Here is a 6,000-nt window from a genome sequence, read left to right as displayed (position 1 = left end):
TTGACATAGGGATTGTTGGGATGTTTGGGCTAAGCCTCTTTTTGACAGTGCTAATTAACAACTAATTAAGGAGAGTTTTAATCCAAACATTCCAACAAACATTCCAACGATCTCCATGTCAATCGCTATCAGCTTTAATGCTGATAATTATGATAGCTATTGATATGGGGATCGTTGGGATGTTTGGGTTAAGACTTTCATTGAGAGTACTAATTAGTCATTAATCAAGGAGAGTCTTAACTCAAATATCCCAATGATCCCATGTCAATCGCTATCAATTGTAATTCTGATAGCACTGTTGATAACAATTCATATGGGAATCGTTGAGATGTTTGAGCGAAGACTTTCATTGAGAATGCTGATTAGCCACTAATCAAGGAAAGTCTTAACCCAAACATCCCAATGATCCCATGTGAATCACTACAGCTGATAGAAATTGACATGAGAATCATTGGAATGTTTAGGCTAAGACTTTCATTGATTGTTGACGCGGCTGATAGCGATTGACATGGGATCGTGGGAATGTTTGGGCTAAGACTCTCGTTGACAGTGTTGATTAGTTGCTAATCAGCGCTGTCAAGTAGAGCCTTAGCCTAAACATCCCAACGATCCTATGCCCATCGCTATAAGCATAGTAGAAAAGAGGGGAGCGACTCTTTCCTGGAAAGAAAGCAGAACTAGGTGAGCAACTTTATAATTTCGCTAGAGTCAAAAGTGCGCGTTGGTTTTTTCTTGAAGTAACATTACAGTTTTGTCTTCATTGGATATTAATTCAATGTTAATATTCTATTTATTTTATGTTATAGTATAATTTAAATTAGTACTAGTAAAGTAACTTAATTGCATCTATTTAACAGACATGAGGTGTCTATTTATTTTACATAACTGTTTCAATATAGATAGTGTCTCCAGATTTTTTAAAATATTATTAAGATATCTGTGTTAGTTTAGATATATATAATATATCTCGTTTTCATATGTAAAAGTCGATTCAATGTCTCCATAATCTTATATTGAATAGTATAGATCTTATTTTAAATTTAATTAAAATTTACAAATTAATAAATATTATTCACTTCTCTATCTAAAAGAGTTAAATTAATGACTATATTTATTATATATAAGTTTGAACTCGTAAAAGTTAATTGTTTTTTACATTTATTGTTTGTAAACTTTAATCTTTACTTGTAAGAGTTTATGTTCAATTGAAAATGAAGAAGTTAGGAAGAGATTATGATTAAAAACTTTCTTGAATAATTACTTTTAGATAAAGATATGAGATTTCCACAATTCATATTGTATACGAGTTTATTTTTTCTAGATTCGATTGTGTGTATTTTTTTCCATCAACGTTTCGAATCACACTCCGTGATTCATCATCAGGATGAAAAGAATTCCAAAGACATGAAAGATGATGATGAATCACGGAGTGTGATTCGAAACGTTGATGGAAAAAAATACACACAATCGAATCCAGAAAAAATAAACTCGTATACTTTTAGATAGTTTAAAATTTATTTGAAATGAAATTCACAATGCTAGTTCTTTGTTTTAATGATTTTAGTTTTTTGTTGCTTACTTTTTCTCGCATTTTGTGAATGTAAATTCATGCTTATTACTTCTTCTTTAAATTTCTTTAATCATTTTTTATATGAGAGATTTATCAAACACACACGTACATACACATATAGATACAGATACACATGCACATGCACATACACATGCATACAATATATTGAGATTATTATTTTAATGTCGGCTATTTATTTATTTATTTTTGTTAACATACTCACGTCATTATATTGCAACACATGTTGCCATTGTAGGTTACAGCTCTAGTGTACTTAAGTAAAAAATTATATCAGCAAAATTATTTGAAATGAGGTATGTTTTCATCTATTCAAATAACGAATGAAATTTCTATGGCTAGAGCTAGAAGAGATGCTTGAGTGTTATAATATGACTCATAAAATATAAAATAAATATTAGTCACACTTAATGGATTGATCAAGAACTAATTGATAGACCTTACTAAAAATTTCAGTAGACAACATGGGCAAGCTTGGGTTCCAAAATGGCTAACCAAATTGTATTAAATCTACATTACCATATAATGGTCACAGAGTGTGAAACCTATATGTAATTGAGAATTTGAACCATAGAAAAATGTGGAGAGAGTCATGAATAATATTGACAAGGATTAAAATTGCATAATGGAGTATCCACATACCATTTCCAACAACTTGTGCACCTAACCTTAATTTTGTGAAGCATTCGCGGAGGAATTAAATCAACAAGAATATGAAAAGACTCAAAATATAGTTGTGAACCATATATTTAAACTTGTATTTAGGCCAAAATAGATAAATTTTTATGGCTTTATAAAAGAAGTTCCGAGATGAATTAAATTCCTTAATGGAAAAAAATGATATAGAAAGTATAAGAGAAATAGATAAATATAAGTCCTAGAAATTAATCATAGGAGACCACTAAAGAAAGAGTTTGTTGATAGATATCCCAATTCTAAAATTAGTCACTTTCTAAACTAATTAAGGTTAAATAACTTCATAAAATTTTCATATTCTTTTCATTACAAATGTTCGTTAAAGTTGTACAATAATCTTCTTAAAGAAATTAAATTAAATATTATACATTTCAAAGATTGCTTGTCTTTCAAAACCCAATAATAAATATAATGTTGCAATAATATTTTTAAAGCACCATTCCTTATATTTATCTATTAATTCATTTGCCACAGAGGCTTAACCCTTTATAATAAAATAAGGTCAAACCCTCCAAAGTGAAAAGGATAGAAAGATAATTTCAAAAAGAACATGTAGAAGCATTTTCCCATCTTAGAAAGAATCCATACAATCCATTAATAAAATGTATCTAGTGGGCAATGAAATAATATTGTGCATTTAATACAAAGTAAAAAAACACACACACCTATATGTCATTTATACATATGTAGTTCCTGTATATTTATCATAGATTCTTTATATAGTGTAGTACATTATCATAAACCTTTATTATGACTTATACAATTATCTCTCTTAAAATCTTATGACACTAATATATTTATTGCACTTCTCTTGCATGTCTCTTACTTCTTCATATATTTTCTCTCTAAATTCATATGCTTTCTCCAATCTAGATATAGTACAATTGTATTCTTCATCACATATATGTACATGTTACCATTTATATTCATTCATACTTATGTCCTTCTAGATTTTTATAAAGCTATATCGATGATTTATATTATTAAAAATGGAATGGACCCTACTTCCTATGAGGAATGGGAAAAGAACAAATAGATATGGATAGAGATTACTGATGGGGACCTTTTTGTGTATCTCAAGAGGCTTCATGACAATGACCCAAAAGTGATAGAGGATGTTGTGAGTAGTTGGGAGAAAGGTATCCTCAGAACCTTTGAAGTGGAGTTTAGAATTGATCAAATCTTCATTACAGAGATAACTGGATCATAAAAGGAAGGCAGGAAGTTTTATAGAGAAAGGAAGGTGGCAGAAGAAGCTATTTTGACCTTCTTTGACAAAGAAAGCAAGAGAAAAAGGGTGTGAAAGATGAAGGACAACAACTATAATAGGAAGGACCTACAATCATTTTAGGAAAAGATTCCCAAAGTGATTATGAGGTACATTACTCTTGACGACTGCTACACCAGTATCTTCTCTTACCACTTTATGATATTAAATTATTAGACATAACAAAAGAATTTATTTACCTTTCTATCTATTATTTTCTCTTTAAAATAACCTAGTGAATCATGCCAAAAATAGTGACAACCCTATTTTGCATGAGGGGTTAATCATACTCATCATGGAGTATGCTAAGGATCACAGGTTTAAAATCTCCCCGGTTGTCAAAACCCCCAATTCTCCAACCAACCCGGATGTATAATATGTGTCTGATATGGAGATGGAGAACGAATAGTCTAGTATGGCTATGGATTGGTGAGACCTCAATGTCTTGGATGATCCAAAATACTATCCTTCTCAGAGGAGGGCCCCCAACAAAATATTGTAGCTGGCACTGGTAGAAGCAAAAGAAACAAACACCCCAAATGGTCTACTAGTAAGTATAAAACACCCAATCCCAATTTACATGGTTCTTGCCCACTGAATAAAAAAGTTCAAATTAGGAAAAACTGGGGAATCCAAGGGAAAGGAGAAGGAAATAAAGTTGGAATTCCTTATTAATGTTGAATAGTGGGAATAGGGGGATACTCAAAAAGACCTGTTTTCATATTCTCCTTAATAACTCTATAAAAATCCATGAAAATTGCTTTCTTTGGGTTAGAAAGGAGATTAATTTGTTGAAGGAAGGAATAAAGGGAATCATTGACACTTTTACTAAGATGCCCATGCCAAGAAAAACTAAAAAAATTCTCCAAATGACATAAAAACTTACAAAAGATGTTAAGATCATGAAAATGGATCATGAATCGAGGATTGGTCGATTAGAAATAAGCTTGGAAGAGATTAAGGCAATCTAAAGAATTTAGTTAATATAAGAAATGAAGCCATGAATAACGGTGTTCAGGGTCTTAAAAAGGTCAATGCAATGATTGCAGACAAAAGAGATCAATCTACCACAAGTATCCCACCCTCAGACACCAAATAGAAGAAGAAAATCCAGGAGTTGAACTTGCAGGGTATGGGACCATATACCACTACTAGCCCCTATACGAGGACAAGAAGTAGGAACCAAGAGAAGATTACCTCTAGGTTCACCATGGATGAGCTCAAGGATATTAATGAGAGTATGATCCAAAAGAATTCAAAGCTGATGCAATCTCTAGTTTAGTGGTTTTTTATTTTTTCTCTTTTATTGTTTTGTGTTTTTGTTGTGTGAGATTGGCCCTCATTTTTGTGGTTGTTTTGTCGCCTGTTATATACTAGTTTTTGATTAAGGGAAAACAAGTTTTGAGGGGACCAGAAACCCCATACACCAGGTTTTGAAGGGGCCCGAAACCCTTAGATTTTGCTAGGATCTAGAACCTACAGAGAATCTTTTTCCAGTAAAGATAGGCACATAAAATCAGTAGACCATATCATCTAATTTGGCAAGTGCCAGCCAAAAGCCAGCCAAACTAAAAGAAAATCATTATAAAATCTACTGGCAACACAGCCTAAGCCTATTAGTGAAGTTGATGAAGTCCCTCATGCAGACATCAGGAATTTTTTGAGTTCCCCTCCCCATATACATAAAAATTAGGCAACAAAAGGCTAACCTGTCCCTTAACCAAAAACTAGCACAAACTAAGTTGGGCCCTTCAAAACTATGAGCATAGACTAGTTAGCGACTATTTATTTTTTGTTTTTCTCTTTGACTTTGGGTTTTAGTTCCATACAATTTAGCTTATTTATCATTATCAAAAACTATGACTATTCTTATTCTACACAAAAATGTGTTATCTTGTTATCCTATTCTTTTATGCCCTTGTAAGGTTTCACCATTATCCTCCATTTGGTTGCTCCTTTAGATTTTTAACCTAATATTAGTGGCTTAGATTTATCCATCCAATGCTACCCTGTAACTTAAATGATATTTTATCTCAAGATATATTAGCTTTATTTATGTAGAAGTTGATGTTTTTAATCTCACAAGACAAGAATCATCTGAAAGCATACAACCTCTCACAAAGAGAAATCAAGAAAGGATAATTTTCTCAACACAACCTAAGAATTCTATATTGATTTCACAAAAAGACATGATAAAAATAAAAAAATGAATCCTCATAAAAGGATTAATGAAACCCTAGATGAAAAACCTTAATTTCAGATTAAGTTAGCTAGTGCCAAGTGTCACAATCATAATGAATGAGAAAACTTAAACTATTATTAGCCTAATTTGAAAAAAAGTGAAAAAGAACCTTTAAAGTTTATGTGAAAAAGTGTCTTAATTACTCCAACACCTCCCCTTAAGGTTAATTGAGGGATAAGATAAAGAGCTAATATTAATGCAAAAATA

Source organism: Cryptomeria japonica, chromosome 5 (assembly GCF_030272615.1).
Source record: "Cryptomeria japonica chromosome 5, Sugi_1.0, whole genome shotgun sequence".
In the NCBI taxonomy this organism is placed as follows: Eukaryota; Viridiplantae; Streptophyta; class Pinopsida; order Cupressales; family Cupressaceae; genus Cryptomeria; species Cryptomeria japonica.
This window is presented reverse-complemented; position numbering follows the sequence as displayed.